This window comes from Scyliorhinus torazame, chromosome 3, assembly GCF_047496885.1.
Source record: "Scyliorhinus torazame isolate Kashiwa2021f chromosome 3, sScyTor2.1, whole genome shotgun sequence".
Lineage (NCBI taxonomy): Eukaryota > Metazoa > Chordata > Chondrichthyes > Carcharhiniformes > Scyliorhinidae > Scyliorhinus > Scyliorhinus torazame.
The window spans coordinates 93754670-93768401 of NC_092709.1; the positions used below are offsets into that span (position 1 = coordinate 93754670).

Genomic DNA, 13732 nt, shown 5'->3' on the forward strand with positions numbered 1-13732 from the left:
TAGGAAAGGAGGCCCCCAGCCAGAGGGCCGGCCCGCCGATCGGTGGCCCCCGATTGCGGGCCAGGCCACATCGGAGGCCCCCCCGGGGTCGGACCTTTCCTCCCCCCCCCCCCCACAGGCCGCCCCCCCCCCCCCCCCCCCGACCCTTCAACACCGAGTTCCTGCCGGCTGAGAGCAGGTGTGGACGGGGCCGGCGGGACTTGGCGTTTTTACGAGAATCGGTGGGCCGGCCGCATAGAGCGGCCCCTGACCGGTGCCGCGCCAACCACGCCGGCGCCAATGGGGCAGCGTGGCACGATTCGCGCCGGTCACAGGGATTCTCCGGCCCGACCCCAGGCTGAGAGAATCCCGCCCGGTATTTTTTAAAGATAGGCTTGCAGGCCAAGAAGATACAAACAAACAAGAGTTTGATTGGAAAGGTGTTCACTCTACAGGCTATTAGGATAGACTGCCCTTTTGCCTACACAAATGGGTGGTGATGGTATCAATACATCACGTGATCAGACTTTTAAAGTGACCTTGTTCCAACTAGGAATGTAGGCATCTGGGATGGCCACTTCCAGAATACAAAATGGGTGTTTGCAAAGATTGCAGGGAACTATGGACAATGCTAAGAAAGCAAGCAGGCACAGAGCCTGTATGTGTATTGGAACCGCAGCTCCCAGACGAGACTGAAACTGTAGGTTCATTAGCATATTGATGGACCATCTCCGGGAACAAAGGGAGATACTCAAGTAACCGATCTAGCTCCAGACCTCACGGCGCCAGTTCCCCAAACCGAAAGCACAAACAAAGCCAGGCCAACGGTAACCTAGGACACGCCCAGCCATCAGGGCACCCACCTCTTTATTGGTCAAGATCAATACAAGTGATCAAGATACGGCCCAATTGATTGGGGCCAAGTTCAAGGCCCGCCCAAAAGTGCGCAAAGCCCCCTTCGGGTATAAGAAGAAGGCCCCAAGAGAGAATCGCTCTCTTGGAATCGGCTCTCAAAGCGGAGAGACCCTTCCACCAGCTACACCAGAAGCAAGTAAGTCCAAGGTCAACGCTCGCTACCAGATGGACGACCTTAGCTGTTCCCCTTCACCACTTCAACCCCAGCAGCCTCAGATCCGAACAACGGCCATTGTTCCTTTGACTGAGTGGGCGCCCAAAGCTAAGTATAGGCTTTAGCAGTAATGATAGTTTAGTCTGTAGTATTTTTGGCATGAGTAGATATTACTGTGTGTGTAAATAAATAGTATTGACTTTGAACTACTAACTGGTGTATCAACTCTTTGATCAGTATTCGGGTTTGAACCTTGTGGCGGTATCGAAAGATACCTGGTGACTCTAAAGCAAACGTAATTAGGGTTAAGCAAGGCGACCATATTGACCGCCATATTTAGAACCAAATAAAGAGAGCAACATTTACTGGCGACTCAGCCGGGACTCAACCTAGAAGTGGCCTAGTCACTCTGAGAGAACCCAAATTTGAATTGGAATCCAATTGGAAACAGAAAAACCACAAGTGTAAGAACGATACTGATCAAACCTCCAAGATTCGGAAGTATGTTAATGCATACGTACTAACAGGGATATAAGGTAAACCTGAGAAATTTTGTTGCGTAAAACTGTCGGGAGTTTTGTAGGCCGGAAATTAGCGTAAGCCGTACCCATGTTTGCATCCCCACTTTATCACCCCCTGTTCCAAATTTGGTAGAGACCACAGAGATAGAGAAAACTGGCAATGAATGCAATGGAACGCCTTATGAATCCCCAAGAATTCGAGGTTGCAGCGACCAGTAGAGTAGGACAGTGTCCCATATGGGAAGAGGAAATCGGAAAGTACCTCAAAGGGAAAGGATGGCCCCTTTGGAGTGAATTCTGCGCCAATGATGAAACAGGTCTCGGAAGTATAGGGCATACTTGGTGGGAGAACCTGACAGAGATCCATAAGAAGAGCTTAGGGAAAGCTCGCAAGCCGATGGCAATCGTGTCCTGCTTGGCACAATTGTGAGGCACAGAGGAGGTCGTGAGGACGCTCCGTAGAGAGATTGAGGAGAGAGACAAGAGTAGTGAAGGAGATGTGAGTGAATATGAGAGAGAGAACAAGGAACTGAGAGAGCAGTTAGCGGCGAGGGACAAGGAGGTGGAGGATGCCAAGCGGGCACACCAATCTTGTCTCGCCCATTTGAGCAGCTTTCAGTCCCAATATGACAAAGCCTACCAAGACATGCAACGCGTGGTGTTGGTAAGACAGGAAACGAAACAACAAGTTGAGCAGATGCAGAAACAGTACAGCGACTTAAAGGCAGCTCTACGAGCACTCCACACTTCCACGACGGAACAAAGGCAGAGCTCCGTAGATCACGCAAAGTGCCGGAAGCAAATTGCAGAATTGTAATCTCTGCTTTCTGTTCAGAATGGGTTTCAGAGCACGTTTGGACCCCAGTTAGACCAGGAAAATGGCCCCGATTGGCACGAGTTAAATGAGACTGCCCACAGATATGTACATGGGACATGTACACAGGAAAAACCCCAGAAGCGAAAAGCACCCCAACCCCTGACTGCACAAGCAGAACACACCCCCATGAACCCTGTAACCACACACCACAGGGCTGCAGCAGAAGGAGACTCAAATTTCCTATACACTACCCCGTTAACCGTCACCCAATTAAGAGACGCGTGTGATAAAATAACACCGTTCCTACCCACATCGGACCCCCACCAGTCCTTTGCTAGAGTAAAACAGAAGGCGACCATGTACGGCCTGGATGAAAAGGAGCAAGTGAAGCTCACAGTTTTAAGCCTTGACCCTTCAGTCGTGTCAGCCCTTCCCGACCCACAGAATGTAGGAGGAGGCACCCTATAAGAAATGCACACAGCGATCCTAGATGCGATCGGCTATAACAAAGGAGACCCCGTAGAAGGCCTAAATAAGTGTAGGCAAAAGAAGACAGAGCACCCCACAGTGTTTGCTGGATGCTTGTGGATACATTTCACAGCAGTATTCGGAGAGTTAGCCCACGCCTATTTGTCCACAGATAATATGGCCAAATGGCATTGCATCCTAGTCTCTCATGCAACAGAGGCAGGACAGAGAGCTTGCGCAAATTACGTCCCCTCAGACGAGGCCCACAACAAAAAATGGGTTTTGAAAAGATTGTCCCGTGCTTGGGAACAGTCCATCCAAGGCAAAACCGCATCTGTTAAAGCAGAGGAAGAACAGGCAGACATGCACTCAGTTAGGATGCACCAGGACCCCGCATGGGTAAATGAAGGCAGGAACAGCTCACAGCAACCCAAATCCCAGGAGTGTTATAATTATGGACAATTAGGACACTATGCATGAGAGTGCAATGTGCCCCAGAAGCAGCAGAGAAACCAACAGACAGGCACCCTAAATAAGAATAGGGCAAAGCCAATTCATAGCGTTAGCACCCGTTCTGAGAACACAGATATGAACGGCACCGACTGACGGTGTTCGGGCTCCCCAACTTGGGTCTGCGACACCCTTTGGGACAAGTCCGGTAGACCGGTAATGGCTGGCATAGTCCGGGGACACCCCGTAGAATTACTTTGGGACACAGGAGGGTCCCGCACCACACTCAATTCCTCCACGATGTTTCAGTGATACACGTGGCACACGACAGACACCATTACACTCATCGGTTTTACAGGGCATTTACAGCAGGGACACATCACAGCCTAGCGCATCCGGCGGGCGCTATGTTTATTGCTGGTGCCAGGCGGCAGGTGGCGGCGCAGCGGCGATCGGTCGACCGGGAGGTTTGATTAGCCGCAGATTGGCGGCTCTAAACCCGTTCTTGGGACACCTTGGCTGGATGCCTGAAGAAGAGCACCCATATTGCTGACCGTTCGAAGGGTGGGCAAGGTCCCAGAAGATTAACGTCTTGTCATCTCGCCCAGACAGACTACCTTGCTCTGCGACTCAACAGATAAGAGTGTGGACAAAGGAACAGTGAAAGTCTTTGTTTGATTTGGGAGGAGCTGTTATACTCCAGCCATGACTCAACAAGGAGGCGATTGCTACTTTTATTTTTATTCTACATGTGCCAAGGGGGATAACCGTCTTTTTTGTCACTGTGAAGCAGCCCTTGGCAGTGAGACCAGCTGTACCTTATGGCAGGAAGGACGCTGCTTTCGGCAGGTCTGCAAGTCTTGTCACATGGAGGTTGATAAGAGGCGAAGTGAAATGCCTTGCTACTGGGAGAAGCAACCCACTGGGTGTACAAAGTTGAACTGTGCTTTCCGCCACAGCATGCCTCGCTTCATTGAAGGAGTCTTCTTCCCTGCTACGAAAGGTGTCCAAACCAAGCAGGAGGTGGCTGAAGCAGCTGAAGAGCCCATGTTACCACGGTTACCTGTCAACCCGTTACAACAGCCCAAGATCCCTATTGAATCTAATCCATCCCTTCAGGTTAGAGGAGTAATGAAGCTCGAGGCAACAGAAAGTGTTACAGCCCCACGCACCCTCCTGTGATTATCAATGATGCCGATGATGATGAAGATGACGACGATCAGTTTTCTGAAGAAGGGGAGGAAAATAAAAACACGCAACCTCCAACTGCAGAGGAACAGAATGGCATCCGCATTATCTCAGCCAAGAGACAGGCCTTCCCTGTTAAGAAAGATGACCATTTGGATTTTGGTATAAAAACCCTGGAGCAGATTAAACAGAAGAAATTCATGAAGGAGAAAATGAAGGAAATGGTCATAGATGATCCCTCAGTAGATATGGTGGCACAGGCCCAAAATGTGGAGCAAAATCGTGAAAATCTAGTCACTGAAAAAGAAAATGTGAGGACGATTTTCCGAACGGTGACCTTATCTCCAAAGAAATTAAATGAAGCTGAACCACCTTTTAAACACAGTCTTGCTGAAAGACTTGGAAAAATAAATTGTTGCCAAAGGTTAACCCGGAGGAGTTCCCAGTCAAAGCTGAGATTGAAACAACTATAAAACGCAACCTCTCTGAGAGACTTGGCAAAAGGAAAATAATGACTGAGGGTGACCCTGAAGAGCTGGCACAGAAGGTTCAAGCTCCCAGGTCCATAAGGGAGACGCTTGGCCTGCCTGCAGAGATTTCCACAACAGAAAATGAAAAGCCTGTAAGTAAAACAGAGCGCTCTGGAGAAATAAGAGTGAAAACTCTGGAGGAGATATGCAGGGAAAAGGCTGCCAAGAGGGACCAGGGTGATGGCAATGGAGATTTCAAAATTGGTATTGCTGGTCTTCATAAACCCATCCAGGCCTCCACTTTGCTGGAGGAAGCAACTAAAATCATTTGGACGCTACGGGTGAAAACAACCTCTGATACTCTACTGAAGAAGCAGGGGCAGCTCCTGGGAGAAACTGGAAAGGAAACGCCATCCATAAAGCATCCTGAAGCTGCTCCGAGAAAGGAAAAAAGTCCTGGAATGGGAAAAGGCAAGGGGAAAAGTCGGAAGGCATCCCCCGTTGAAGCTCTAACAGATCCAAAGCCACTGGAACAAGTAAGAATCAAAACTCTTGAAGAGATTTGACGTGAGAAGGCAGGAGAACCAGGAGAGTCTCTCAACGCCACAAGAGAGCGAGAAGCCAAAGAATGAGACTCTTGCCTTCACGGAGGAAACTGCTGAGAATCAATAAACTTGCAGAATCTGTCAAGTTGGAAAAGGCAGATATTGAACCAACAGACATGCAACCAATGGATGTTGCGGCCCAAGGAGACACAATGGAAACCAATAAGGCAATGGAAGCAAATAAGCCTGCAAATGGAAATGAACGTCTAAGACTTCCGAACGTGCAGGTTAAAAGCTTTGAAGAAATACTGAAGGACAAACACCTTCCACTGCTGCAGGAAACCGAGGGCGAGATTCTCCACTCCCGCGCCGGATGGGAGAATCGCCTGGGCAGCCAAAATTTCCCAGGATGCCGGTCCGACGCCATCCCACGATTCTCCCAAGCGGCGGGAACGGCCCGGTCGAGTTCCGCGGGCCGCAGGCCGGAGAATCGCCGGAGACACCCAAAATGGCGATTCTCCGGCACCCCTGCTATTCTCAGTCCCAGATGGGCCGAGCGGCCAGGCCAAAACGACGGGTTCCACACCTGATCGCTGCCATCGTGAACGGTGCGTGAATGCTGGGGGGGCGGCCTGCGGGGGGGCGAGGGGGGATCCTGCACCAGGGGGGTATCTCAAATGTGGGGTGGCCCGCGATCGGTGCCCACCGATCGTCGGGCCGTCCTCTCTGAAGGAGGACCTCCTTCCTTCCGCGGCCCCGCAAGATCCGTCCCCCATCTCCTTGCGGGGCGGACTTGCGGACTTAGAAAGGACGGCAACCACGCATGCGCGAGTTGGCGCCGGCCAACCCGCGCATGCGCGGATGACGCCCGTTATGCGCGCCGGCCGCGTCATCTATGCGGCGCCGTCTTTACGCGGGCGACAAGGCCTGGCGCGTGTAGATGACGCGGCCCCGATCCTGGCCCATTGTCAGGGCCTGAATCGGTCGGGATCGGGGCAGTTTCATGACGGCGCGGCCACTTCGGCGCGGGGGTGGAGAATCCCGCCCCGAGGAACAGCTGAGTCAAACTCCGCTGGGAGAAGAGGCGATTGTAACAAAATGAACTGCGATCCAGGCTGCCGAGCAGAATAATCAGCCTGCAGCCTCAGCAGAACAGAAACCAAATAACCGTCTCTTGGCTGAACAACTGCCCATTAAGACAGAAGAGAAGCTGCCTGTTACCAAACACGAAGTGGCAGAACACCCATTTGCTCTGAAAGTGAAACCCAAATTAAATGTGAAACCATCATTCGTGAAGAACTCTTGTCCTGTGAGGCTCAGCCAGAAACACAAATCCCCTGACAGCCATCCTTCCAGCCTTATGGCAGTTAAACCGCTCAATACCATAACTACCGATCTGACAAAGCAGCCAACAGCAGGGAAGATCATTACATCTACAGCATCACCAGTTCAGGGAGAAGAGGTAAACTCCCCGACTTTGCAGGTGCCAGAAAGATCCACGGAAAGGAACGCTCATCTTGCTGGTCAAAGCAAACCGACTGGTACATTGGAAACAGAGATCCAAAACATTACCCCTCTCCAAATGCCTTCTAAAACTTGGAAACTGAGTTCTCCTGCATCCAAGACTATCCCAGCCGAGGATGATTTTTGAAGAGCTGATGAAAGAATTCTCAGATGATAAACTTGAAGCAGAAATTGACCTGGGCCCTGGGAAGGGTGAGGATGACTTGTTGCGGGAACTATCTGAAATGATTGACAGCTGAAAGACTTGCTGAACATTTTTTTGGACCTGCTGATTCAAATGGAATTTTCTGCGTAATAAACGGAGACTAATTTGGACCTACATTTTGTATTCGACTGGAGCTGTCTGTATTTTTAAAGCTGTAAATGGAGCCACGTTTGCATATCGTGTGCAGACAGAAGCCGGATCTGTTTTAAACACACGCTGGTATTATGACCAACTGATTTAACTGATTAATTACCACCTTATGACTGCTGGCCACGTTTTCCCCAAGCCATCCCAAAAACAAGTGAAAAATGTGGTGCGTTATTATCCTGCCTTTGAATTTAGAGTTTGAAGAAAATCCAATAATACAGCCTATTATCAGCTGGAGATGTATTTCTGTCGGTTTTGATGCAAGGACTTTGACCACAACCAACCAACAGTGCAACAGTGATAATTGCATTAGTCCTTATTTTGTAATATTTTCGTTCTTGGCCTTGGCTCCTTGGTAGGGATATTCACCTGTCCAAATCTCACCTGCCAACAGTAATAAGGATATTAAGGCCAGCTCTCTGCATGTTTATTTTATATGTAGAGCAATTCCTAGCCTGTGGCTAAGCGAAAGTATATGGAGCAGCCTAGGTATTTATATTAAAAAATAACTTTGGATTGTACATAAGGACTTTGTAATTGCAAGAGTCCTGATGGTGTATGCTTACAAAAGATGATTACAAATTTAGCATTTAATCAAATTGTCAGAGATCACAAAGCAGCATTTCAGGGCTCCTGAGCATTTTTGAAAGAGGGGTAAATGTTGTGTCTGAGCCCAGGATACCATTGCAAACTAACTGTGTGATGCAATCTGTGAATGTTACTGGGACCGCTTCAAATTTATTCGAACAGTTCAAGAGGCTTGCATGTTTTTGGTTCCCAGACGGTTCTAACTTTGTGTCTGGACAGTTAGTACCCTGTTAATTTGCATCACTGTTACATAGATGATGTTTACCTCTTAACATATATATTTGGTCAGCAGTTTATAGTCCACTGTTAAAATGTTTCCATTATTGTCCCAAGTTCATCTTGTACCACACCATGTACTGGTGATCAAATTATGGGAGGCTCCAGAGCGAACATACAGGTTTTCAAGTGGAAGAATTGGGTGTTTGCAGACCATTCCATGGGAGTGGAACAGCTGGTTTTACATTTTATAATCCAGTGCAGCCACACTGTGACTGGTACAACAGCAAGTTTAAGAAATCATGGGTACTCCTAAGTTACCTTAAAGTAAAAGCCAGCTAAATGAATGCAGGCAGCTATATGACACTGGTGTTTATTGGAGATGCAGTTGAAAGCTTGGCTTGCGGAGGGAGGAGAACGAAGACAACACGGTAATGTGATCCTTCACCCTTCGCGTTGAGGATCATAAGGAGGGTGTGTAGCCATCTGGGATGGCCACTTCCAGAATACAAAATGGATGTTTGCAAAGATTGCAGGGAACTATGGACAATGCTAAGAAAGCAGGCAGGCACAGAGCCTGTACGTGTATTGGAACCGCAGCTCCCAGACGAGACTGAAACTGTAGGTCCATTAGCATATTGATGGCCCATCTCCGGGAACAAAGGGAGATACTCAAGTAACCGATCTAGCTCCAGACCTCACGGCGCCAGTTCCCCAAGCCGAAAGCACAAACAAAGCCAGGCCAACGGTAACCTAGGACACGCCCAGCCATCAGGGCACCCACCTCTTTATTGGTCAGGATCAATGCGGATGATCAAGATACGGTCCAATTGATTGGGGCCAAGTTCAAGGCCCGCCCAAAAGTGCGCAAAGCCCCCTTCGGGTATAAGAAGAAGGCCCCAAGAGAGAATCGCTCCCTTGGAATCGGCCCTCAAAGCGGAGAGACCCTTCCACAGCTACACCAGAAGCAAGTCAGTCCAAGGTCAATGCTCGCTACCAGACGGACGACCTTAGCTGTTCCCCTTCACCACTTCAACCCCAGCAGCCTCAGATCCGAACAACGGCCATTGTTCCTCTGACTGAGTGGGCACCCGAAGCTAAGTATAGGCTTCAGCATTAGTGGTAGTTTAGTCTGTAGTATTTTAGACATGAGTAGATATTACTGTGTGTGTAAATAAATAGTATTGACTTTGAACTACTAACTGGTGTATCGACTCTTTGATCAGTATTCGGGTTTGAACCTTGTGGCAGTATCGAAAGATACCTGGCAACTCTAAAGCAAACGTAATTAGGATTAAGGAAGGCGACCATATTGGCCGCCATATGTAGAACCAAATAAAGAGAGCAACATTTACAAACATGAATACACAACAGCAGGAAGAAAATCAACATCGAGAAGTTACTTTTATTGGTACCGGAGTGTACCGTAATCTATAGACTCCCTACAGTGCAGAAGCAGGCCATTTGGACTATCAGGTCTGCAGGTGTCCTCCGAACCTCCGAAGGGGCACTCTACCTATGCCCACTGCCCCACCCTATCCCCATCACTCTGCACATTGATCATGGCCAATCCACCTAACCTGCATATCTTTGGACTGTGGGAAGAAACTGGAGCATCCGGAGGAAACGCACGCAGACACAGGGAGAAGGTCCAAACTTCGTAAAGCCAGTCACCCAATGCTGGAAATTAACCCAGGTGCCTGGCACTGTGAGTCAGAAGAGCTAACCACTGTGCTACCATGCCATTCTTCAGTGGATGTCGCATCTAGTTGTTGAAAATGAGAACACCACCTAATCAAATCCACTCAGAAAATATCACCTTCCATTCTTTTGAACTCCCATGGGTAAAGGCCCAACTGTTCAGCCGTTCTTCACAAGATAAGCCCCGCATCCCAGGAATGAGTTAAATGAATCTTCTTTGAACCACTTGTAAAACAATTATGGGCACGAACTACTGGCCGCGTTGTGCTCAAACAAGAGCGCGGCGCAGCCGTCAGATGCCGATTGAAGCCGACAACAGGCTTCCCGACAGCCGGTGCACCACATGACATCCTCCTAGGTCCCAGGAGGCTTCGCGATCAGGATCCTGCCCACAATGGGTGGGACCAAGCCACACGTGCCTAGGTTCAAAACCCACTTAGGCGTGCTGACCCGGGATCTGTCGGGCTCCCGGCATCTACCGGACTTCCCAGGGGGTCTCCAGCTGGGTGCCGTTCGGTACTGGTCCACACAAACGTGGTCCAGACGGAATGGCACCCGGGGGGTCTGCCAGGTTTTTACAAGCTGGTCAAGTACCAGCTAGTCATGATAATATTTTTTATTGTACACAAATGGAGAATGTTCCAGTGACTGCAATTCAAGTCCTAAAACATACCAGGAATGATCATGTGATGGTGAAGGTATTGGAAATGGTATTAAAACGGACGAAAGCGGGAAAACATCCTGAATTAAAACTGTACATTTCCAGGAGACTCAAATTAACAACACAGGGTGCAGACAGGGTGCATGTCTGTTGTGGGCGGAGAGTAATTATTCCTCCAAAATGTATTAGAACAATACATGAAGGACACACATAAAAATAATAAGGAAATATGCAACACTTTCTACCTGCACTTTACTTTCTGACTCTCGTCTCACCAGCCTCCGTCTTGCTCACCGACTCTCTCGCACTCCCAGCCTCTTCCCCACTCCTCGACTCTCTCCTGCTCGCTGACTATCTCCCGCACCCTGACCCTCGCCCTCTCCCCGACTCACTCCCATTCCCCGATGTGGTAGTCACCACTAGTAGTATATTGCATGTATTACGGCACTGCCCATATATTAGAGGTACAAGGGTAAATCCCTGCCTGCTGGCTCCGCCCAGTCAGCGGCGTATAAATGTGTGTGCTCCCGGTGCTGCAGCCATTCTGGTTCCAGCTACAGGAGGCCACACAACTTTGCTCAATAAAGCCTCGATTATTCCACTATTCTCGTCTTTGTGGTAATTGATAGTGCATCAATTTATTGAGCAAGATTTTTAAATGATGGATCTCCACATCAAGCCTGATTGCCTGCAGCTGAGCCCTCAAGCAGCCAACGCTACGTCCACCTTTGACCATTGGCTGGCCAGCTTCGAAAGCTAGCTCAGAATAGCCGCTGAAGAACCCTCGGACTCGCAGAAGCTCCAAGTCCTCTATTCAGGGGTGAGCCCTGACATTTTTCCCCTCATCCGGGATGCGCCCACCTACTCCGAAGCAATGGAGCACCTGAAGGGACATTACGTTCGACAAGTGAATCAAGTATAGGCCAGGCACCTCCTGGCCACGAGACAGCAACTCCCCGGGGAGTCTATGGACGATTTCTGGCGTGCCCTGCACTTCCTAGGTAGGAACTGTGACTGCCAGGCAGTTTCGGCAGTCCAGCACACCGAACCTTTAATTCGAGACACTTACGTCACGGGCATGAAGTCTGCGTACGTCCGCCAGCGGCTACTGAAAGGGGGTACGCTCGATCTTGCGGGAACTAGGCAGCTCACTAATTCATTAGAAGTGGCCTCCCGTAACGTTCAGTCCTATGCCCCCGACCATGTGGCACCCTCATGGGCATCGTGGGCCTTCCCAGCTGCCGACTCAAGCTCACCGCAAGCCTGCACCGCGCGGCAGCCAGCCAACTCTGGGGGGCCCCAAGTGCTATTTTTGCGGGCAAAACAAACACTCCAGGCAGTGCTGCCGGCGCGGAGCGCGACCTGCAACGGGTGTGAGAAGAAAGGACACTTCGCTGCTGTTTGCCAGGCCCGATCGGCCGCTGCTGTTTCCAGGCCCAGCATTCCTACACGCCCCACGTGCGACCCAGGGGCGCCGCCATTTCCCCCCCACCCCCCGCAAGCCACATGCGGACCGTGGGTGCTGCCGTCTTCCTCACCGCAAGCCACGTGTGGCCCGTGGGCGCCGCCATCTTTGATGCCGCCCGCCATGTGCGCCCCGGGGGCGCCCCATCTTCGGCGCCATTTTGGACGGTGTCTCAGGACCCCAGCTCGTCTGGCCGTTCATCGCCTGCCGCTACTGTCACCACCGCTGACCAGCCCGGGACCTCCCTGCTTTTGCCGCAGCTTGCCTCTATCACCCTAGATCAGTCCCGGCCCCACAAACCTGCGACTGCAACCGCGGCAACGACAGTAAAGATCGATGGGCACGAGACGACCTGGCTCTTTGACTCTGGGAGCACCGAGAGCTTCATCCACCCCACTACGGTAAGGCGCTGCTCCCTCCCAGTACACCCCGTCACCCAGAAAATCTCCCTGGCCTCCGGATCCCATTCTGTGGAAATCCGGGGGTAATGCATCGCGACCCTCACCGTCCAAGGCGTAGAGTTCAGCAACTTCCGGCTCTATGTCCTCCCCCACCTCTGCGCTAACCTGTTACTCGGCCTGGGTTTTCAGTGCCATATCCAAAGCCTAACTTTAAAATTCGGCGGACCCCTACCCCCCCCCCACCACCGTCTGCGGCCTCACAACCCTTAAGGTCAACCCACCATCCCTGTTTGCGAACCTCATCCCGGATTGCAAACCCGTTGCCGCTAGGAGCAGACTGTACAGTGCCCAGGACAGGACCTTCATCAGGTCGGAGGTCCAATGGTTTCTGCGGGCATGGGTCATTGAGGCCAGCAACAGCCCTTGGAGAGCTCAAGTGGTGGTAGTGAAGACTGGGGAGTAGCACAGGATGGTCATTGACTACAGTCAGACCATCAATCGGTACACGCAGCTCGACACGTACCCCCTCCCACGCATATCTGATATGGTCAATCAGATTGCGCAGTATCGAGTCTTTTCCACAGTGGACTTGAAGTCCGCCTACCACCAGCTCCCCATCCACCCGGAGGACTGCCAATACACTGCGTTCGAAGCAAATGGCCTCCTCTATCACTTCCCTAGGTTTCCCTTCGGCGTCACTAATGGGGTCTCGGTCTTCCAGCGAGAGATGGACCGAATGGTGGACCGGTACGGACTGCGGGCCACCTTCCCGTACCTAGATAACATCACCATCTGTGGCCACGATCATCAGGACCACGACGCAAACCTCCATAAATTCCTCCAGACCGCCAAACTCCTTAATCTCACATACAATAAGGAGAAATGCGTGTTCCGCATCAACCACTGAGCCATCCTTGGCTATGTCGTGGAAAATGGAGTCCTTGGGCCCGACCTGAACCCCGACCGCATGCACCCCCTCCTTGAACTCCCTCCCCCCCACTGCCCCAAGGCCCTGAAACGATGCCTGGGGTTTTTCTCCTATTACGCCCAGTGGGTCCCAAATTGTGCAGACAAGGCCCGTCCACTCATTCAGTGCACAGTTTTCACCCTGGCGGCTGAGGCCTGCCAGGCCTTCAACTGCACCAAGGCAGACATCGCCAAGGCCACGATGCACGCGGTCGACGAGTCCCTCCCCTTTCAGGTGAAGAGCGATGCATCGGACGTAGCTCTGGCTGCCACCCTCAACCAGGCGGGCAGGCCCGTGGCTTTCTTTTCCCGCACCCTCCATGCCTCCAAAATTCGGCACTCCTCTGTCGA

The 13732-nt window shown here is 51.0% G+C and overlaps 1 protein-coding gene and 1 pseudogene across 9 annotated transcripts in view; one reads left to right on the forward strand and one right to left on the reverse strand.

Moving 5' to 3' along the window:
* slc2a9l2 (solute carrier family 2 member 9, like 2) overlaps positions 1-13732 on the reverse strand; it is a 768327-nt gene that overhangs the window by 266135 nt on the left and 488460 nt on the right. The window lies entirely within an intron of this gene.
* On the forward strand, positions 3961-7755 carry LOC140408581 (zinc finger CCCH domain-containing protein 11A-like; annotated as a pseudogene).